Genomic DNA, 25,306 nt, shown 5'->3' with positions numbered 1-25,306 from the left:
CTCGACGTTTGGTCGAGAAGGGGTGTCTATCCTATTTGGCTTATATTCGCGATCCCAGTGCGGGTGTTCCTTCTATGGACTCAGTACCAGTTGTTCGTGAATTTCTAGAAGTCTTTCCTGCATATTTGCCGGGGATGCCACCCGACAAAGATATTGACTTCTGTATTGATTTGGCTCATGGCACACAGTCCATTTCTATTCCACCATACCTTATGACCCCACATGAACTAAAGAAACTGAAGGAACAATTACTAGACTTGCTTGATCAGGGATTCATTAGACCTAGCGTCTTGCCCTGGGGTGCATCAGTGTTGTTTGTGAAGAAGAAAGATGGTTCAATGCGGATGTGTATAGATTATCGACAGTTGAACAAGGTCACTATCAAGAACAAGTATCCATTACCAAGAATTGATGAATTATTTGATCAGCTTCAGGGGTGCCAAGGTGTTTTCAAATATTTATTTGAGGTCTGGTTACCATCAGTTAAAGATTAGGGCATCCGATGTCCCTAAGACAGCTTTTCGGACTCGGTATAGGCATTGCGAATTCGTAGTGATGTCATCTGGGCTGACAAATGCCCCAGCGGTATTTATGGATTTGATGAACTAAGTATTCAAGCCATATTTGGATTCGTTTGTGGTGGTATTCATTGATGATATCTTGATTTACTACGGCAGTCGAGAAGAGCATGAGCAACATCTTCGTATTGTGCTTCAGACATTGAAGAATAACCAGTTATATGCCAAATTTTCAAAATGTGAATTTTGGTTAGACTCAGTTGCCTTTTTGGGGCATGTTGTATCGGCAGAAGGCATAAAAGTGGATCCTAAGAAGATTGAGGCGGTTCAGAATTGGCCTAGACCTACTTCAGCTACAAAAATCTGGAGTTTTCTAGGTTTGGCAGGTTATTATTGCTGGTTTGTGGAGGGGTTTTCATCTATAGCATCTCTATTGACCAAATTGACCCAGAAGGGTGCCCCATTTAGATGTTCAGACGAGTGTGAGTTGAGCTTTTAGAAGCTCAAGACTGCTTTAACTACGGTGCCAGTGTTGGTATTACCCACAAGTTCAGGATCTTATACGGTGTATTGTGATGCATCTCGCATTGGGCTTGGTGCAGTATTGATGCAAGATGGAAGTTTGATTGCATATGCGTCGCGGTAGTTGAAAGTTCACGAGAAGAATTATCATGTTCATGACTTAGAGTTGGCAGCCATTGTTCATGCGCTAAAGATTTGAAGGCATTTCCTTTACGGTGTCTCGTGTGAGGTATTTACTGATCATCGTAGCCTACAATATATGTTGAAACAAAAAGATCTCAGTTTGAGGCAGAGAAGATGGTTGAAGTTGTTGAAAAACTATGATATCACCATTTTGTATCACCCCGGAAAGGCCAATGTGGTGGCCGATGCTTTGAGTAGAAAGGTTGTGAGTATGAGCAGCCTTGCGTATATTCCGGTTTATGAGAGGCCATTAGCTGCCGATGTTCATACTTTGGCCAATCAGTTCGTGAGGTTAGATGTTTCAGAGTCCAGTCAGATTCTAGCTTGCACAGTCGCTCGGTCTTCCTTGTACGAGCGTATCAGAGAGTGTCAATATAATGATCCTCATTTGCTTGTCCTTAAGGACACAGTGCGGCACGGTGGTGCCAAACATGTTATTGTAGGGGAAGATGGAGTTTTGTCGTATTTTTGTGCCTAATGTGGATGGGCTTCGTGAATTAATTCTTGAGGTAGCCCATAGTTCCCGGTATTCTATTCATCCGGGTGTCGCCAAAATGTATCAAGATTTGCGACAACATTATTGGTGGAGGATAATGAAAATGATATAGTTACATATATAGCTCGATGTCTGAATTTTCAGTAAGTTAAGTACGAGCATCAGAGACCTGGTAGTTTGCTTCAGAAATTAGAACTTCCTGAGTGGAAGTGGGAGCGTATCACTATGGATTTTGTTGTTGGACTCCCACGGATTGTCCGCCTTCATGGTGTGCCCGTGTCTATCATTTCTGATCTAGGTATGCAGTTCACATCGCACTTTTGGAGGGTTGTACAATGTGAGTTAGGCACGCAGGTTGAGTTAAGTACAACATTTCATTCACAGACAAACGTACAGTCATAACGCACTATTCAGGTATTAGAAGATATGCTTCATTGTGTTATAGACTTTGGATGTTGTGGAACAGTTGAAGTGTGGAGGGCAAATTGATATAGTTGAACTCATATCAGAATGGGTATTCGGATTTCAAGAAAATTATGTCGGGTTCCGTGAGGCGGGTCTCGCGTTGACTTTTGGTTGACTTTTTAATGTGAAATTTTAAGTCGACGTTTTATTATCCGGAATTATTTTCGATGTATTTTAATGAAGTTATACAATTAATTTGGATAGATTTGAGCTGTCCGGAGGTCAATTCAAGCAAAAAGGTTATTTTGGAATATCGGCCTAACTCTGTAAATGTTAGTATCTTGCCTAACCTTGTGTGGGAAAATTATCTCTTAGGCGTTGAGTCTTATATGGAAATTGTGTAATTGAAAACCATGTACGCGAGGTGACGAGTACGTACTTGGTTTATATGTGAAAATTATATTGGTTGAAACTCGTAGACGCCCTTATGTATAAAATTAGAAAATTGTTGGGACTTATTAAATCTCTTATTTGCCATGCCTCATTCCTTATTTGCGAGGTTGTTTTTATATGATAATTTGGTGTGATTGCTACTTAAGTTTTATGTGAACTCTGTGTTTATTTGAGTTGCCATTTTTTATGGAAAATACTTTCATTATTAATTTTATCTACAGATAATTTAAATAGGAAATTTAGTTAATAAGATAAATAAATCTATTTATTTCCTGAAGTTGTGATTTAAAAGATGTGTTGTTCCTTGATGAATTACTTTTAAATTCATGTTGTTGAAATTTGGTATTGAATTATAAAGGCCGTAAATCATATTGAGGCAAGTGCTAAATTGTAAAATATTATTCGGTTGAGTTGTTCACTCTCGAATTTTTTTAAAGATGTTGTACATATTATGATCGAGCCGTGGACTCCTTATTATGAAAAATAATATTATTGTCGATTTCTGTGGCAAGTTGTAATATTTGAACAATTGATGTGCAGTTTATGAGATGTTGTGATATTGATACATGATATTGTTGGGAGGTTTGTTCGGGTGTTTGCACGAGGTTTCTGACATGCTATTGCTACTATTTATATATGCACATGCGGCGTGACAAGATGGGCTATATATGGGATTTGCGCATGTGGCGAGACAAGGTGGGAATATTATTATGCGCATGCGGCGAGACAAGGCGGGCATTTACTTTATTATTGCGCACGTGGTGAGACAAGGTGGGCTATGTCGGGGATTGATTTGTGATGACTTGTGATGCCCTAGAGGCCTTGTTGTTGTTGATATTTGTGTTGGGACTACGAGGCAGTACCTCAGGAGTGCCCTTTTGTTGATATTTCTCTATGGCTGCACTTGCCTTGGTTATTTTATTTTTCCGTGATATATAAATTCTTGTCTTCTTCCGTTATGTACTAGCTGACTTTATTATTATGTGTTTTGTGCTCCTTCTTGTATTGTGTGGGTTTTGGCTTTTTAGTACGAGACTCTAAAGATATATATTTCTGATTTTTACTGATTTTCAATGATTGAGCTGTTTTAAATAAAAGAAATTACTATTATATTTTAAATTAATAAGTTTTACATCCAAATCAGTAGTTTATCTGATGCTTTAATTTAAGTGCAATGTCATTTTCTTCACTCAAACTATTTCTAAAGTAAATTCATAGTGCAGATTTTTTATATATTTATATTTTTGGCACGTGAGTTGTCCGTGCAATTGTGATCTATATGGGCACCAGGTGCCGTGGAAATATGAAAGTGGGTTGAGACCCGTATTTTTATGATTTTAAAATGAGGTGTCACAAGGTGAATTTTATTTGAAAGAATTATATCCAAAGATACTTATTTGAAAGAATTATATTCGAAAGATATTTATTTAAAGATGGTATTTTCGAAATATATATTTATTTGAAGGGATTATATTCTAAGAATTTTTATTGAAAAACTTATATTTGAAAGATTTATACTTGAAGTACTTACATTTGAAAGATGTATATTTGAGGGACTTGATTGATTGGTTGTATTTGTGATCCTTATTCGTTTGAGCAATATTTATGGTGTTCTTGTTGCCTTGTTGTTTATATCATTGATTGATTCTTGTTGCCATCGTTTATATTTGTTTCTATTTATTATTATTATTATTATTATTATTATTATTATTATTATTATTATTATTATTATTATTATTATCATTATTATTATTATTATCATTATTATTATTATTATCATTATTATCATTATTATTATTATCATTATTATTATTATCATTATTATTATTATTATTATTATCATTATTATTATTATTATTATTGTTATTATCATTATTATTATTGTTATTATCATTATTATTATCATTATTATTATTATCATTATTATTATTATCATTATTATTATTATTATTATTATTATCATCATCATTATTATTATTATTATTATTATTATTATTATTATTATTATTATTATTATTATTATTATCATTATTATTATCATTATTATTATTATCATCATTATTATTATCATTATTATTATTATTATTATTATTATTATCATTATTATTATTATCATTATTATTATTATTATTATTATTATTATTATTATTATTATTATTATTATTATTATTATATAATGCTACATTGCACATGTTAACTGATTAGTGAGTGTCTTGATTGTATGTCACGACCCAAAATCCAACTAGTCGTGATGGCACCTAACCCAACCCGCTAGGTAAGCCAACTTTCAACTATCCAATTCCAATAACAGTTATTAAAGAAATTTAATTAAATAATTATCTTAACCTTATACATTCCTCAAGAACTGGTAATACAAATCATGAACTTCTAAGAATAGGGAATACAAAGCGAAAATGAAATAAATAAATAGTTTGTTTGAATAATACATAAACAGAGCTTTTATAAATCTAAGGCTACCCTGAACAAAAGGCAGCTACAACAGGAACGCAGGTGCATCTTCAAGTCCTGCAACCATCGAGCACAACAACAACAACAACCAACATTTGCACGCAATGTGAAGAACTGTAGTATCAGTACACCAATCCCATGTACTGAGTAAGTGACAAAGCTAGCCGTAGGTTGAAAGTAGTGATGAGCTTCCACCAAGTCGGGTCCAAAACTAATAGTCCACAACAATCCATAACAACATAAAGCAAATAATACCAGAAGTAACTCAGGGATAAAATACTTAGCCAAATAATGATTTCAAAAATTATAGTTCTTCCTTTCAAATACCTCAGTGAAAACTCAAATCGTTTACCGAAGTTTTCAATAATATAAATAGTTTGAAAATAATAAATTTCTCCAAAAATATTCTCAATAATAAATAATATATTTCATTTTCCTTCCGGATATCTCGTGTAAAACAAATGCATCACTATGCCCATCTGTCAAAAAAAATGTAAGAAATCATGAATGATGTGATGTTGTACAGCATGAGGAAAAATATATCTCTATGCCTGTATATCATGTGTGCATGCCAATGCGATGCAATTCAGTGATAAAATCATAAACAGCCCCTCAGGCAGAACATCACTCATATACAGCCCCTCGGGCAAACCTCACAGTCACTCGTGCCACTCGGGCATACCTCACAATCACTCTTGCCACTCGGGCATATCTCACAATCACTCATGCCTCCCAGTCACTCGGCACTCGGCACTCGCACTCAGTAGGTACCTGCGCTCATTGGGGGTGTGTACAAACTCCGGAGGGGCTCCTTCAGCCCAAGCGCTATAATCTGCACGAACAACTCACGTGCCATAATAATAAAGTATGCTGCAGGCGAGCAGCCCCGATCCACACTCATCCTCACAAATCAGGCCCTCGGTCTCACTCAGTCATAAAGTATGCTGCAGGCGGGCAGCCCCGATCCACACTCATCCTCACAAATCAGGCCCTCGGCCGATATCAAACATGCTGTGACGTGCAACCCGATCCCATAAACATGCAACATAAATTAGGCCCTCGGCCTCACTCAGTCATAAACCTTTCAAGCTACTCGGGTATTTCAGTAAAACAGGGCATTCAGCCCAAAACATTTATATGCATCAACATAGAGTCATAAAACTGAGTTATGATAGGCAATGAAATGAATATGACTGAGTATGAATTTTTAATTTAACACAATATTTCACAACAATATGACCTCTGTGGGTCCCAATAATACTGGCACATAGCCTCAACATGATTTTTAATATGCTTTTCAGCTCAATTTCTTTAACACATGAAACCACATGGAAAATGCCAAGATTATTTAACTATAAAATTCCACAGAACAGTTATGTCATAATTTCTATAGTGCACGCCCACACGCCCGTCACCTAGCATGTGCGTCACCTCCCAACAATTCACAAAATACATATATTCAGGGTTCATACCCTCAACTCCAAGATTAGAAGAGTTACTTACCTCGGACAAGTTGATTCCAATGTCGAGCAAGCTAAACAATGCTCCAGAAATCCCATTATGCGCGTATCAACTCCCGAACGGCTCGAATCTACCACAATTAATTTGATTCAGTCCACACAATTCATAGGAATTAATTCCATATCAAAATGCTAATATTTCCATAAAATCCAAAATTACGCCCCAAAAATACCAGTGGGGCCCACATCTCGAAATCCGACGAAACTCACAAAATACGATAACCCATCCAATTACAAGTTCAACCATACTAATTTCACTCAAATCCGATTCCAAATCAGTATTCAAACTTGAAAAATTCATTTTGTGACATTATAGAAATTTCCTTCTATTTCTCTTGAAGATTCAATAATCTTACACCACAAATGAAGATGAATTCATGGAATATAATCACAAGGGAGTTAAGAACACTTACCCCAAGTTGTGTGAAAAATTTTCTCTCCAAAATCGCCCAAACCGAGCTCCAAAATCCGAAAATGGGTAAAAATGTTGAACCCTCGAATTTAAGGTTCTATCCCAGCGATTTCCGTATCTGCGGACAAGATTTGCGCACCTGCGCATCCGCTTATGCGAGAAAAATGTCGCATTTGCGTACGCTACTCGCCTGCTTAGTTTCTGCTCCTGCGCCCATCCGTCCGCGTCTGCGCTCACGCAGGTGCGGAATTTTCCCTCGCACCTGCGACCAATGCCTCACAGCCCTCCACCCGCATATGCGCTCCTTCTCACGCAGGTGCGATTCCGCACCTACGAAGCATCTTCCGCACCTGCGCACCTCGCTTCAGCGCACCCCTGCTCGCACCTGCGACTACTGTTCCGCAGGTGCGATTACACCAGAAGACTTCAGTTCCAGCAGTCTTCCAAATTCAAAAATCAATCCGTTAACCATACGAAACTCACCCGAGGCCCTCGGGTCCCCGTACGAACATACCAACAAGTTCCATAACATAACACGGACCTACTCGAGTCCTCAAATTATACCTAACAGCCTCAAAAATACGAACTACACACGGATTCAAGCCTAATAAATTTCCAAATTTTCGAATTATATAAACGACGCCGAAACCTATCAAATCACGTCCGATTGACCTCAAATTTTGCACACAAGTCACATTTCACATTACAAACCTATTCAAATTTCTAGAATCAGATTCCGACCCCGATATCAAAGAGTCAACCCCCCCAGTCAAACTTTCCAAAAATTTAACTTTCGGCAATTCAAGCCAAATTTCACTACGGACCTCCAAATAATTTTACGAACACGCTCCTAAGTCCAAAATCACCATACGGAGCTATTGGAATCATCAGAACTAAATTCCGAGGTCGTTTACACATAAATCGATATCCGATCACTATTTTAACTTAAGCTTTAAACCTTGGAACTAAGTGTTCCAATTAATTCCAAAACCTCATCGGACCCGAACCAATTACCCCGGCAATTCACACAACAAATATAAAGTACAATTTGAGAAGTAAAGGGGGAAGCAAGGTTGTAATACTCAAAACGACCGGTCAGGTCGTTATATTGTACCTCGTCACTACTCCACCGAGGTTAGTCTTGATACTTACTGGATACCGACTGTGGTATACTCATACTACACTTCTGCACATTTTTGTGCAGAGCCAGGTATTGGAGATATCAGACTCGGTTAGAGTTAGAGTATGATCGCAAGGACTTAAGGTTGAGCTGCTTGGTCATCGCAGTCACTTGGAGTCTTTCCATTTTATTGTACTATCAACTCTTATTCAAACAATATTATATATTCGATCTTTGAGATCATTGCATGTATTCAGTTAGAGTTTGTGAATCGGTATTACCAGTCTTGGGAATGTGTTATAATTATTTTCACTATTGCTTTCGATTAAAAAAAATGGCTTGAATTGTATTTGTAATCGGCTTACCTATTCTTAGAGACTAAGTGCCATCACGATGCCTGTGGTGGGATTTTGGGTCGCAAAAAGCTGGTATCAGAGCTCTAGGTTCATTGGTTCTATGAATCACGAACGAGTTTAGTAGAGTCTTTCGGATCGGTACGGAGACGTCTGTACTTATCTTCGAGAGGCTACAGAGCTAGTAGGAAAATCTCCACTTCTTTCATTCCTTATCGTGCGGCATTTATTTAGCTTGAAGCATATATCTTATGTTCTTTTGCATCCACTCGTGTATGAAATTGCGCACTCGGTATCAACTATGCGCCAACGGTTCGTGATACTACATATGGGTTATAAGGGAGCCAGGGTTGCTCATCCATTGTTACCACGTGTCGTCCAGATCGAGGATGCCGAGGTATTGAGAGATTATTCAGTTGTGCACATGGGGGTGCGACAGGTTTCGACATCTGGTTGATAAGTATGATCTTAAGAAGGTTTAATTAGTTTCCTAATAGTCACAATCGTGGTAGGGTCACGAGGTGGATGTAGATCTGAAGATAGTTGGTGGTATTAGAGACTATGTGGTTCGTATGAGATTTCTATTTAGCGAAGGGTACATACTAGAAGCCAAGACACTGGAGGAAGCGAGTTTAACTGTCACGAGGATGACATGTGCCAAATAAATGGCTTGAGGTGTATTATGACCGGTGTCGTACGAGCTATGAAGATTAGTATTGTGGATCATCGGAATGTGTCATATGGCTTCGCGCCAAGTGAGGGGAGTCTACTATCAACGATCAGATTGCGGGGTCATGTGTTATATAAGTTTTGGTATAAGATGTATTTATGTGGTATTGAAAGGTTGTCTGAAACTTGTATATGATTAAGAGCTGAGATTTGTATGGGATGATACTGGGACTTATGGTATTCCCGTGTCCTTAATAATTCTACATTTCAGTATCAGCGGGGTCATGGAAACAATTTCAGAATACTCGGAGTGCTCCAGTAAGTTATTTTAATGAACCACCGACACATGGTCCCTATAATGGTTATTCCAGTCATCTGGCACAGACTCAGTATGAGCAGCCAAACCTGTAGAGGAGTTTTTATCAGTGTGGTGATACTAGGCACATCACGAGAGATTGTCCCAGATTTGGGAGAGGCAGATTTCATCAAAATACTCAGGCTATAGGCTCTATTCTAGTTACTACCCCACATGCACAACCAATTAGGGGTAGAGAACAGGCGGGTAGAGGGCGCCCTAGAGGGGGAGGCCCGACCCGTTGATATAATTGATATAGTATGGCTGAGGCTTCTACACCAGATGGTGTCGTTACAGGTACCATCCTGATTTATTATAAGGAATATTTTCCTTAGTTTGATTCAGTTCTAAGTAACGAGGCGAGTCCTCCTATTATGCTCTACTTATGGGTGAGCTTTATAATTCCAAAATCTATTTATGTGTTTATCCATATTGGGAGATTTGATGGTGTCAGCCCGTGTCTATCATTTTGTTTTGTACACTACTGAGGGCTATGAGTCTAAAAGTGACTTTTTATTACTCACTATAGTGGGTTTTGATGTAATTTCAGGATAATTATTTTCAATTTCATGAGTTATATGCCCTACTGGTATGGGGGTTCATTATGTGTTGTGAAATTGTTTATCGGAGTTTATGAAAAGAGAAATAATTTTTTTTTCAGTTGGCAAAATATGCAAAATACTTGTGATTCAGAGTTGAGGATGGGATCGTCGCGGTTTAATGTGATTGGATATGTTTAACCAGGGCTATGTGCCACGATGGAAGTTATATAAGGACGAGATCCTTGTGATGAAAATTTATGTGTTTAAATTCTCCCTTTTGTGAAATTAAAATTTGTACTATAGTATTAATAGGGAGTCATGCCTGTTAGGCTTATTTGACAATTCTTGTATGTATTTTCTATGCATATTTAGCCATATTCGTGCCATGAATATTGAGTGTCAGCCTACGAGGTGAGTGCCCAGGTGGCATTAAATGTGACTCGTTAGTTCGGGTAAATAATTATGAGGTCTTCATGCCTCGTGTGTTGTTGTCAATATTGTGAAAACAAATTTGAAACGGGATTTTGGTTAATATGAGATTAATTGTGGATGCTGGAAATAAATTATGAACAACTATTATGACAAGAGATGTGGTTATGGGCATACGTAAAATGTGTGTGAAGGCACGAAATTGCTACAGCCGGTTGAGACTAACACACTGTGTTAATATGAAAATCGGGCCTTTTTGAAATTTATTGAAACGTAAGAAATTGGCTTTAAAGTTTATAAATGAGGATTGGAATAATCTCAACTGAGATGGTGTTGTGAGACCCATGTTAGATTGTGGTGACGTAGAATCATCCACGAGTATGTGTGTAAGGATACACTTAGTAATTTAATGTCCTCAGAATAATTCTTGGCACGTTCGAGGACGAACAAATGTTTTAAGAGGGGGAGAATGTAACGATCTGACTTGTCATTTTAAGAATTAATGCCACATTCATCGACTGAAGGTACTGAGCAACTTCGTAATACGTATTATGACTTGCGTGTGCGATCGAGTTTGATTTTCAGAAGATTCAGAATTTAATTGAAAGAACAATTCTCATTTTTTAAAAGCCTAAATGAAAAGAGTTGACCGGAGTTTGACTTTTTGAGCAAACGACCCCGGAATAGAGTTTTGATGATTCCAATAGTTTCGTATGGTGATTTCGGACTTAGGCGTACGCCCAGAATTGGATTTGGAGGTCCGTAGAATAAATTGAAGCATTTTGGCTAAAGTTGGAAAAATGGAATTCGGAAGTTTGACCGAGAGTTGACTTTTTGATTTCGGGGCCGAAATCCAATCCTGGAAATTTGAACAGGTCTGTTATGTCATTTAAGACTCTCGTGCAAAATTTAAAGTCAATCGGAGTTGTTTTGATATAAATCGGCATCAATTTCGCAATTTGGAAGTTTATAGTTCATAGGCTTGAACTTGGGTTGCGATTCGTAGGATCGGGATAGTTTTGATGTTGTTATGTGTGATTTGAGACCCCGAGTAAGTCCGTATTATGTTACGGGACTTGTTGGTATATTTGAACGGGATCCCAAGTGGCTCGGGTGAGTTTTGGGGTGAGTTTTGAGCGAGTCTGGGCATTTCGCCACTCTGACGATGTTGTGGAACAGTTGAAGTGCGGAGGGCACATTTTAGAGTGCGGACACAAACTCCCAAAGTGCGGGGCGGTAGTAATTTTGCGGACAACACTTGAAAATGTACTTTGGGAGCTCGGTTTGGACTTTGGGAGCTCGGTTTGTGGCGATATTTCATGGGATTTTCAAAGAATTCTTCGGGGTAAGTGATTCTAACACGATTTTGGCTATATTACACGAATCCTTTGTTATTTTCATCATTTAATAAGTGAATTGAGTTGGAAATTTGGGAAAAATTGTAAAACTTTTCAAAAACAAAAAATATAGATTTGGAGGACGATTCGTTATCGGAATTTGATAAAATTGGTATAGTTGACCTCGTATCGGAATGGGTGTTCGGATTTCATGAAAATTATGTTGGGTTTTTGAGAGGTGGGTCCCACGTTGACTTTTGGTTGACTTTTTAATGTGAAATTTTAAGTCGACATTTTATTATTCGAAATTGTTTCTGATGTATTTTAATGAAGCTATACAATTAATTTGGATAGATTTGAGCTGTCCGGAGGTCAATTCAAGCAAGAAGGCTATTTTGGAATATCGGCCTAACTCCGTAAAGGTAAGTATCTTGCCTAACCTTGTGTGGTGAAATTACCCCTTAGGCATTGAGTCTTATGTGAACATTGTGTAATTGAAAACCATGTATGCGAGGTGACGAGTACGTACTTGGTTTATATGTGCAAATTACATTGGTTGAAATTCGTAGACGCCCTTATGTATAAAATTAGAAAATTGTTGGGACTTATTAAATCTCTTATTTGTCATGACTCATTCCTTATTTGCGAGGTTGTTTTTATATGATAATTTGGTGTGATTGCTACATTACTTTTATGTGAACTCTGTGTTTGTTTGAGTTGCCATTTTTATGGAAAATACTTCCATTATTGATTTTATCTACAGATAATTTAAATGGGAAATTTGGTTAATAAGATAAATAAATCTATTTATTTCCTGAAGTTGTTATTTAAAAGAGGTGTTGTTCCTTGATGAATTACTTTTCAATTCATGTTGTTGAAATTTGGTATTGAATTATAAAAGCCGTAAATCATATTGAGGCAAGTGCTAAATTGTGAAATATTATTCGGTTGAGTTATTCACTCCCAAAAATTTTGTTAAGATGTTGTACACATTATGATCGAACCGTGGGCTCCTTATTGTAGAAAATAATATTATTGTCAATTTCTGTGGCAAGTTGTAATATTTGAACACTTGATGTGGAGTTTATGAGATGTTGTGATATTGACACATGATATTGTTGGGAGGTTTGTTCGGGTGTTTGCACGAGGTTTCTGCCGTGCTACTGTTACTATTGATATATGCACATGCAGCGTGACAAGGCGGGCTATATATGGGGTTTGCGCATGTGGCGAGACAAGATGGAAATATAATTATGCATGTGCGACGAGACAAAGCGAGCATTTACTTTATTATTGCGCACGTGGCAAGACAAGGTGGGCTATGTCGGGGATTGATTTGTTATGACTTGTGATGCCCTGGGGCCTTGTTGTTGTTGATATTTGTGTTGGGTCTACGAGGCGGTACCTCGGGAGTGCCCTTTTGTTGATATTTCTCTATGGCTGCACTTGCCTTGGTTATTTTATTTTTCCGTGATATGTAAATTCTTGTCTTCTTCCGTGATGTACTGGTTGACTTTAATACTATGTGTTTTGTGCTCCTTGTTGTATTGTGTTGGCTTTGTCTTTTTAGTACGAGACTCTAAAGATTTATATTTCTCGTTTTTACTAATTTTCGATGATTGAGTTGTTTTAAATAAAAGAAATTACTATTATATTTTAAATTAATAAGTTTTATATCCAAATCAATAGTTTATCTGATGCTTTAATTTAAGTGCAATGTCATTTTCTTCACTCAAACTATTTCTAAAGTAAATTGGTAGTGCATATTTTTTATATATTTATATTTTTGGCACGTGAGTTGTCCGTGCAGTTGTGATAGAAATATAGGCACCAGGTGCCGTGAAAATATGAAAGTGGGTTGAGACCCGTATTTTTATGATTTTGAAATGAGGTGTCATAAGGTAACTTTTATTTGAAAGAATTATATCGAAAGATATTTATTTGAAAGAATTATATTCGAAAGATATTTATTTGAAGATGGTATATTCGAAATATATATTTATTTGAAGGGATTATATTCTAATGATTTTTATTGAAAAATTTATATTTGAAAGTTTTATACTTGAAGTACTTACATTTGAAAGATGTATATTTGAGGGACTTGGTTGATTGGTTGTATTTGTGATCCTTATTCGTTTGAGCAATATTTATGGTATTCTTGTGGCCTTGTTGTTTATATCATTGATTGATTCTTGTTGCCATCGTTGCTATTTGTTTCTATTATTATTATATACTGCTACATTGCAAAAATTAACTGATTAGTGAGTGTCTTCACTGTACCTCGTCACTACTCCACCGAGGTTAGTCTTGATACTTACTGGGTACTGATTATGGTGTACTCATACTACACTTCTGCATATTTTTGTGCAGAGCCAGATATTGGAGATATCAGACTCGGTTAGAGTTAGAGTGTGATCGCAAGGACTTAAGGTAGAGCTGCTTGGTCGTCGCAGTCACTTGGAGTCTTTCCATTTTATTGTACTGTCAACTCTTATTCGAACAATATTGAATATTCAATCCTTGAGATCATTGTATGTATTCATTTAATGTTCGTGATTCAGTATTACCAGTCTTGGGAAGGTGTTTTAATTATTTCCACTGTTGGTTTTGATTAAAAATATGGCTTGAATTATATTTGTGATCGGCTTACCTAGTCTTAGAGACTATGTGCCATCATGACTCCTGTGGTGAGATTTTGGGTTGTGACAAGTTGGTATCAGAGCTCTAGGTTCATAGGTTTTACGAGTCACGAACGAGTTTAGTAGAGTCTTTCTGATCGGTACGCACACGTCTGTACTTATCTTCAAAAGGCTACAGAGCTAGTAGGAAAATCTCCACTTCTTTCATTCCTTATCGTGCGACATTTATTCAGCTTGAAGTATATATCTTATGTTCTTTTGCATCAACTCGTGTATAAAATTGCGCACTCGGTATCAACTATGCGCCAATGGTTCGCGATACTACATTGGGGTTATAAGGGAGCCATGGTTGCTCAACCACTGTTACCACGTGTCGTCCAGATCGAGGATGCAGAAGTATTGAGAGATCATTTAGTTATGCACATGGGGGTGCAACAGGTTCCGACATCTGGTTGATAAGTATGATCTTAAGAAGGTTTAATTAGTTTCCTAATCGTCACAATCGTGGTAGGGTCACGAGGTGGATGCAGATCTGAAGATAGTTGGTGGTATTAGAGACTATGTGGTTCATATGAGATTTTTATTTAGCGAAGAATACATACTAGCAGTCAAGACACTGGAGGAAGCGAGTTTAACTGTAACGAGGATGACATGCGACAAATAAATGGCTTGAGGTGTCTTATGACCGATGTGGTATGAATGATGAAGATTAGTATTGTGGATCATCGGAATGTGTCATATGGCTTAGCGCCAAGTGAGGGCAGTCCACTATCAACGATTAGATTGCGGGGTCATGAGTTATATATGTTTTGGCATGAGTTGTATTTATGTGGTACTGAAAGGTTCTCCGAAACTTGTATATGATTAAGAGCTGAGATTTGTATGGGATGATGCTGGGACTTGTGGCATTCCCGCGTCCTTAATAATTCTACATTTCAGTATCAGCGGGGTCATGGAAACAATTTCAGAATACTCGGAGTGCTCCAGTAAGTTCTTTTAATGCACCACCGACACATGGTTCCTATAATGGTTATTCCAGTTATCTGGCACATAATCAGTATGAGCAGCCGAACCTGCAGAGGGGTTGTTGTCAGTGTGGTGATACTAGGCACATCACGAGAGATTGTCCCAGACTTGGGAAAGGCAGATTTCATCGAAATACTCAGGCTACTAGCTCTATTCCAGTTACTACCCCACATGCACAGTGAGTTTGGGGTAGAGCACAGGCGGGTAGAGGGAGCCCTAGAGGGGGAGGCCCGACCCGTTGATATAATTAATATGGTATGGCCGAGGCTTCTACACCAGATGGTGTCGTTACAGGTAGCATCCTGATTTATTATAAAGGAATAGTTTCCTTAGTTTGATTCGGTTCTGAGTAGCGAGGCGAGTCCTCCTATTATGCTCTACTTATGGGTGAGCTTCATAATTCCGAAACCTATTTATGTGTTTATCCATGTTGGGAGATTTGATGGTGTCAGCCCGTGTCTATCATTTTGTTTTGTACACTACCGAGGGATATGAGTCCAAAAGTGACTTTCTATTACTCACTATAGTGGATTTTGATGTAATTTCGGGATAATTATTTTCAATTTTATGAGTTATATGCCCTATCGGTGTGGGGGTTCATTATGTGTTGTGAAATTATTTATCGGAATTTATGAAAAGAGAAATAAAAAATAAATTCAGTAGGCACACTGTGCAAAATACTTGTGATTCAGAGTTGAGGACGGGATCCTCGCGGTTTAATGTGATTGGATATATTTAACCAAGGCTATGTGCCACGATGGAAGTTATATAAGGACGAGATCCTTTTGATGAAAATTTATGTGTTTAAATTCTACCTTTTTGTGAAATTAAAATTTGTACTATAGTATTAATAGGGAGTCATGCATGTTAGGCTTATTTGACAATTCTTGTATGTATTTTCTATGCATATTTAGCCATATTCGTGCTGTGAATATTGAGTGTTAGCCTACGAGGTGAGTGCCCAGGTGGCGTTAAATGTGACTTGTTAGTTCGGGTAAATAATTATGAGGTCTTCATGCCTCGTGTGTTGCTGTCAATATTGTGAAAAGAAATTTGAAACGGGATTTTGGTTAATATGAGATTAATTAAGGATGCTGGAAATAAATTATGAACAACTATTATGACAAGAGATGTGGTTATGGGCATACGTATAATGTGTGTGTAGGCATGAAATTGCTACAGCCGATTGAGACTAACACACTGTGTTAATATGAAAATCGGGACTTTTTGAAATTTATTGAAATGTAAGAAATTGGCTTTAAAGTTTATAAATGAGGATAAAAGGAATAATCTCAACTGAGATGGTGTTGTGAGACCCATGTTAGATTGCGGTGACGTAGAATCACCCACGAGTATGTGTGTAAGGATACACTTAGTAATTTAATGTCCTAAGAATAATTTTTGGCACGTTGGAGGACGAGCGGATGTTTTAAGAGGGGGAGAATGTAACGATCCGACTTGTCATTTTAAGAATTAATGCCACATTCATCGACTGAAGGTACTGAGCAACTTCGTAATACGTATTATGACTTGCGTGTGCGATCGAGTTTGATTTTCAGAAGATTCGGAATTTAATTGAAAGAACAATTCTCATTTTTTAAAAGCCTAAATGAAAAGAGTTGACCGGAGTTTGACTTTTTGAGCAAACGACCCCGGAATAGAGTTTTGATGATTCCAATAGTTTCGTATGGTGATTTTGGACTTAGGCGTACGCCCAGAATTGGATTTGGAGGTCCGTAGAATAAATTGAAGCATTTTGGCTAAAGTTGGAAAAATAGAATTCGGAAGTTTGACCGAGAGTTGACTTTTTGATTTCGGGGCCGAAATCCAATCCTGGAAATTTGAACAGGTCTGTTATGTCATTTAAGACTCTCGTGCAAAATTTGAAGTCAATCGGAGTTGTTTTGATATAAATCGGCATCAATTTCGCAATTTGGAAGTTTATAGTTCATAGGCTTGAACTTGGGTTGCGATTCGTAGGATCGGGGTATTTTTGATGTTGTTATGTATGATTTGAGACCCCGAGTAAGTCCGTATTATGTTACGGGACTTGTTTGTATATTTGAACGGGATCCCGAGTGGCTCGGATGAGTTTCGGGGTGAGTTTTGAGCGAGTCTGGGCATTTCGCCACTCTGACGATGTTGTGGAACAGTTGAAGTGCGGAGGGCACATTTTGGAGTGCGGACACAAACTCCCAAAGTGCGGGGAAGTAGTAATTTTGCGGACCACACTTGAAAATGTACGGACCACAGTTGAAATTGTGTGGTCCGCAGAATTCTTCTCGCGGCCGCATAAAGGGGATTCTGCAGGTTCGCTGGCATGATTTCGGAAGCTCATGCCTTTTAATCTATAAAGAATTTAGAGATGATTCAAAAACAAAATTTGTAGCCCTTTGAATCGATTTTCCAGAAAGGTTTACCATTAATCATTTGGACATTTTTAGAGAAAGTTATAGCCAATTTACTGAAGCCTGGTAGTGCAGTCACTCCTGAAGTGCGGCCGCACAATCTAGATCGCGGCCGTGGAACCTGGGATGTGGGACCCACAATAAAATGTGTGGTCATCACAATGAGAGGTCAGATTGTGTATTATATAAATGAGGTTAGGGTATTATTTCACATTTGGACTTTGGGAGCTCGGTTTGTGGCGATGTTTCATGGGATTTTCAAAGAATTCTTCGGGGTAAGTGATTCTAACACGGTTTTAGCTATATTACACGAATCCATTGATATTTTAATGATTTAATCAGTGAATTGAGTTGGAAATTTGGGGAAAATTGTAAAACGTTTCAAAAACGAAAAATATAGATTTGGAGGACGATTCGTTATCGGAATTTGATAAAATTGGTATAGTTGAAATTGTATTAGAATGGGTGTACGGATTTCATAAAAATTTTGTCAGGTTTCGAGAGGCGGGTACCACGTTGACTTTTAGTTGACTTTTTGATGTAAAATTTTAAGTCGACGTTTTATTATCCGAAATTATTTCCGATGTATTTTAATGAAGCTATACAATTAATTTGGATAGATTTGAGTTGTCCGGAGGTCAATTCAAGCAAGAAAGCTATTTTGGAATATCGGCCTAACTCCGTAAAGGTAAGTATCTTGCCTAACCTTGTGTGGAGAAATTACCCCTTGGGCATTGAGTCTTATGTGAAAATTGTGTAATTGAAAACCATGTACGCGAGGTGACGAGTACGTACTTGGTTTATATGTGCAAATTGCATTGGTTGAAATTCGTAGACGCCTTTATGTATAAAATTGGAAAATTGTTGGGACTTATTAAATATCTTATTTGTCATGCCTAATTCTTTATTTGCGAGGTTGTTTTTATATGATAATATGCTGTGATTGCTACTTGACTTTTATGTGAACTCTGTGTTTGTTTGATTTGCCATTTTTATGAAAAATACTTTCATTATTGATTTTATCTATAGATAATTTAAATGGGAAATTTCGTTAATAAGATAAATAAATCTATTTATTTTCTGAAGTTATTATTTAAAAGAGGTGTTGTTCCTTGATGAATTACTTTTCAATTCATGTTGTTGAAATTTGGTATTGAATTATAAATGCTGTAAATCATATTGAGGCAAGTGTTAAATTGTGAAATATTATTCGGTTGATTTGTTCACTCCCGAAAAGTTTGTTAAGATGTTGTACACATTATGATCGAGCCGTGGGCTCCTTATTATGAAAAATAATATTATTGTCAATTTCTGTGGCAAGTTGTTTGTACACTTGATGTGCAGTTTATGAGATGTTGTGATATTGACACGTGATATTGTTGGGAGGTTTGTTCGGGTGTTTGCACAAGGTTTCTGCCGTGCTATTATTACTATTGATATATGCACATGCGGCGTGACAAGGCGGGCTATATATGGGATTTGCGCATGTGGCGAGATAAGGTGGGAGTATTATTATGCTCGTGCGGCGAGACAAAGCGGGCATTTACTTTATTATTGCGCACGTGGCGAGACAAGGTGGGCTATGTCGGGGATTGATTTGTGATGACATGTGATGCCCTAGGGGCCTTGTTGTTGATATTTGTGTTGGGACTACGAGGTGGTACCTCGGGAGTGCCCTTTTGTTGATATTTCTCTATGGCTGCACTTGCCTTGGTTATTTTTTTTCGTGATATGTAAATTCTTGTCTTCTTCCGTGATGTACTGGTTGACTTTAATACTATGTGTTTTGTGCTCTTTGTTGTATTGTGTTGGCTTTGGCTTTTTAGTACGAGACTCTAAAGATTTATATTTCTGGTTTTTATTAATTTTCGATGATTGAATTGTTTTAAATAAAAGAAATTACTATTATATTTTAAATTAATAAGTTTTACATCCAAATCAGTAATTTATCTAATGCTTTAATTTAAGTGCAATGTCATTTTCTTCACTCAAACTATTTCTAAAGTAAATTGGTAGTGCATATTTTTTTTTTATATATTTATATTTTTGGCACGTGAGTTGTCCGTGCAGTTGTGATAGAAATATGGGCACCAGGTGCTGTGAAAATATGAAAGTGGGTCGAGACCCGTATTTTTATGATTTTAAAATGAGTTGTACTCATACTTACTGAGTACCGACTGTGGTGTACTCATACTACACTTCTGCACATTTTGTGCAGAGCCAGGTATTGGAAATATCGGACTCGGTTAGATTTAGAGTGTGATCGCAAGGACTTAAGGTAGAGTTGCTTGGTCGTCACAGTCACTTGGAGTCTTTCTATTTTATTGTACTGTCAAATCTTATTCGAACAATATTGTATATTCGATCCTTGAGATCATTGCATGTATTCAGTTAGAGTTCGTGACTCGGTATTACCAGTCTTAGGAAGGTGTTATAATTATTTTCACTGTGGTTTCAGTTTAAAAAAAAGGCTTCAATTGTATTTGTAATCGGCTTACCTAGTCTTAGAGACTAAGTGCCATCACGACGCCTGTGGTGAGATTTTGGGTGGTGACAAGTTGGTATCAGAGATCTAGGTTCATAGGTTTTACGAGTCACAAACGACTTTAGTAGAGTCTTGCGGATCGATACAGAGACGTATATACTTATCTTCGAGAGGCTATAGAGCTAGTACGAAAATCTCCACTTCTTTCATTCCTTATCGTGCGACATTTATTCAGCTTGAAGCATATATCTTATGTTCTTTTGCATCCACTCGTGTATGAAATTGCGCACTCGGTATCAACTATGCGCCAACGGTTCGTGATACTACATAGGGGTTATAAGGGAGCCAGGGTTGCTCAACCATTGTTACCACGTGTCGTCCAGATCAAGGATACAGAAGTATTGAGAGATCATTCAGTTGTGCACATAGGGGTGCAACAGGTTTCGACATCTAGTTGATAAGTACGATCTTAAGAAGGTTTAATTAGTTGCCTAATCGTCATAATAGTAGTAGGGTCACAAGGTGGATGTAGATCTGAAGATAGTTGGTGGTATTAGAGACTATGTGGTTCGTATGAGATTTCTATTTAGCGAAGGGTACATACTAGCAGCCAAGACACTGGAGAAAGAGAGTTTAGCTGCCACGAGGATGACATGCGCCAAATAAATGGCTTGAGGTGTCTTATGATCGGTGCCGTACGAGTGATGAAGGTTAGTATAGTGTGTCACGACCCAAACCGATGGGCCGCGACGGGCACCCGGTACCTTACTCAATCGAGTACCAACATAACATATCTTTCGTATCATACTATCATAGGTAAATGAGCCAGAGAGGCAGTCGTGATATAAGTAGAATAAAACATGGGGAACATGCTTGACATTGGACTACCCAACATGTAATCCAAACTCATACATATGATGTACGGGCATATAAGGCCGACATGATCCTTTATATACTCAAAACATAGGCCGACAAGGCCATACAAGCATCCGTATACATGACATCTGTCTACAAGCCTCTAAGAGTACATACTTATACAGGTCAGGACAGGGCCCCGCCATACTAAACAATATGCGTCTAAAGCATACTGACTAAACAAGCGACTCCGGAGCAAATGGAGCACACCAACGTCTTCCGCTAAGCTGATAGCCTACTTGGAGGACTCTCGACCTGTCTATCAGGACCTGCGGGCATGAAACACAGCGTCCCCAGGCAAAAGGGACGTCAATACGAATAATGTACCGAGTATGTAAGGCACATAAATAAGTACATAAAAGACATGGAAGAAATATAGAGTAAATGACTCAACCTGTAAGTCTGGATAACTCTGTAAATCATGAAATACTTATAGTGTCATGCATATGAGTATGAATATCATATCGTGCATAGGTACATGTGTTCATAACATCATCAAGCCTCTGAGGGCATCCCATCATACTATCTCGGCCACTATAGGCAAATCATCAACGTATACTAGCTGATCAGGTGGTGGTGCGTATATAACGCCATAACCGTTCCCATATCCCATATACATATATATATATGTTATATATATATATATATATATATATATATATATATATATGTATATATATGTATGTATACGCGTATATAATGCCATCTGGTCGTGGGTCAATGTGCATGTATAAATGCATGAAATGCATATGAAATACGTTAATAAAATCTCTCGGTACGTCGTAAGACCATTATGCCTCTAATTAATATCATGAAATAAACTATATATATATATATATATATATATATATGTATATATATGTATGTATACGCGTATATAATGCCATCTGGTCGTGGGTCAATGTGCATGTATAAATGCATGAAATGCATATGAAATACGTTAATAAAATCTCTCGGTACGTCGTAAGACCATTATGCCTCTAATTAATATCATGAAATAAACTTTACCAACTTACGTATTTTTTTGAGACCCATGAATAGATGATAGAATAATATGACACATGGGGAATCAAGAACATAAGCATCTCTAGTATTTCTATGAATAGAGTCATTTATGGAATTTGTGCATTTTCTCATTTCATTCGTGTCATATAGATCATGCCAAAAAAAATAAAGAAGGGATAACCTTAACATACCTTAGCCGATTCTCTTGACAATCCCCCTAACACACGTTGATTGTAACAACACCTAACGGCGGATCGAAGTAGGGGAAAATCCGTATGATATTCTTGAAAAAGGTTACACCGTACTCCTTTAGAATCACAAAATCTCACGTTGCTAATGTGCTAAAAAAAATCTCGTTGGTTGAAGAAATCACGTAGGGATTTATAGTGTAATAAATCACGTAAGAATTTGGTTGTGGTGTTTTTGTAGGAATTGCTAGCATTTGATTGTAGTAGCTTTGTATACAAAATATAAGAAATGATGTAGCATCTGATTGTACTGTTTGGTTGTAAGATATTTGTTGAAAACTTATAGGAATTTGTAGGAAATGGGTAAGAATCCACATTGCTATGTGCAAAGGCTAACATCTGATTTGTAGTCTTTTTATTCAAAATAATACAAGTGAAGTGTTTTGTACTTAACATATTGCTTTTACAAGTCTTTAAAGTATGAGAAATGAAGTGTCCTTGTACTTGACACATTACTGCCACCTAACCAATAATAACTAATAGTCATATGTTCAAGAAGTAGCTTGCTGCCACGTTCTTGGCTCATTCTTATCCAACAATTGACCACTTAATTTCTTATTTAATTTGTTAATTCTTCATTAATCAATAATTACCCAATTATTCACATAATTTGGTATTATCTCAAATTACTTAAATACCACTCACTTTTAACACACTTTGTATACCTTACTATTATGGTCATGTGGTATCTTGTATGGCACTAGTGCATAAATATCGAGTATTATAGCTCAGACCGTATTTTATCCCAAATTGTCAAACTTCGACGAAATTTATTTTCTTCGATTTTTTTACCTTCTCACCTTCACGAATTAACTTATCACTTATTTGAAATAGCGTAATACTTATAATCCCAAAATAAATCTCATTTCCAAACTTACGTCGATTAACTTACGACGAAACTTTAACGTCCGAAAATGCGGAATGTAATATCTCATTCCAGAGCTTTCATCAATTCACTTATGGCATACTTTCACGTACGAAAACATGGGATGTAACATCATTCCTCCCTTTGGAACATTCGTCCTAGAATGTTGACTGATTCATTTTCATAACTTATGTCTTTCGAATACTTTAGTACTCTCCTTGCCATCTCGGCAATTGTTCTGTAAATAAATCCAAAGGCCAGGGCATTCCCCCCTTCAGGCCTCTTTCCCATGCCACGACTTGTGGTCGGAATTCTTCCAATATTGTAACTGTTGCTACCTTTTATCATGCAGCCTGTACGACTCTGACTTTGTAAGTGCGCCTATGTGACTCTTCTTTCCTTTTTCTTTCAGCTTTTAGCCAATCTCTAGGCCTCACTTTGTAAACATATACAGAGCTTAATAAGATGTCCCTCTGGGCATCTATGGGTATACTAAAGTTCTTCGCTCGGTACTTTGTTGAACTTACGAATATTACTTTGCCTTATTTCATAGATCCGTTTATCCATCCGTATGACTTTACTGCATCAAGGTAGGTCTTACTTTACCATAACTCTTACTTCGATTTATCGTTTCTAAGGTCTGTTACCAAATTCCAGCTTACTCTCGTTGCTTATCCTATATGTATAAGTCTAAGTTCTTTAACCCTTCTATCTGAAGTATGGACTGTTCACAACCTTCTGCATTTGAGTATCTCGTACGTTTTTCACTTTTACCTTACTTACCTTAAAATCTTCCATCACATCTTCTATATCTTTCATGACATCCCTTCCACATAGGTATAATTCACATCCACAACTCGAAGTTCTATTATAATACTCGCACCTCTGGTGCATACACAATCCTATGGGAGCTTCATACTGACTTCTTATGAGGCTGGTATTCTTCTAACTGGCTTTATCGTAGAGCCGTTATAGAATATGGCTAATGTACTATCTCTCTTATACCTATGATATTAAGGGTGATCTTGCAATGTTCTCAATCATGATGTCTATAACTTTCTGGGTCCAATAATCAGACTCCTAATTTACTTAGTTGATGTAATTCTTTAGTTTCCTCTTCCTTCTGATCGGCCTTTATGTAGGCTTAAGCTATTTCCCGATCTGCGACTTCTGGTATTAACTATTATTCTAGCCTTTCATGGGCGCTATGGAATATCCATGATACAATCTTTTAACAATCCAATCCTTCGTCTATGACCTGGACTCGATTCTTTCTTTTAACTTGTACCAGAGTCTTCTATAGCTGTATGATTGTCAACATATATGCTGCATGGATAATACTCCGAAATCTTAAGTGCGTTCATAACGTAACTAACTCTGGATCATTGATAGAATAATTCCTTTCGTTCCTCCTCAGCTTTCTTTAAACGTAAGCTATCACTTTTCCTAGTCTTTCTTCCCACTTGTTGCGTGCATACTTGGTTTATATTAGTTCCCACGCATGCTGGAGTTTTCGTGCAACTCATATGATTTCGAATATTACTTTTGACCTTACTTTCCGTTCATTAGCCACGGTAGGTGCCACTTTCCTATATAGTGCATACAATCTTATTGTGAGGCTGTTATGACTAGACCATTTCCTCTTTCGTTCAATGTGCTTTGGTTGAAGCCTTCTTCCTTATTTCCTCAACTAGTCTTTCATTGTAATATTTAGGGAGGATCCTCTGACTCTTGTAAAGTTGCGAGCTCATTACATCATATTCCCGATAGAATTTTTAATGTCCGTACTCACCTACATTTATCCTTAGTTATTTACCTCCACACTCATGTGCTTGTAGGGTTGCTTCTGAACTAATATTTTGACTGACTTCCTAGTGGCACTCCCTTTTATTTCCGTAACACTCATACGGTACCTTTAACTACCCCAACTCC

Source organism: Nicotiana tomentosiformis, chromosome 3 (assembly GCF_000390325.3).
Source record: "Nicotiana tomentosiformis chromosome 3, ASM39032v3, whole genome shotgun sequence".
Lineage (NCBI taxonomy): Eukaryota > Viridiplantae > Streptophyta > Magnoliopsida > Solanales > Solanaceae > Nicotiana > Nicotiana tomentosiformis.
This window is presented reverse-complemented; position numbering follows the sequence as displayed.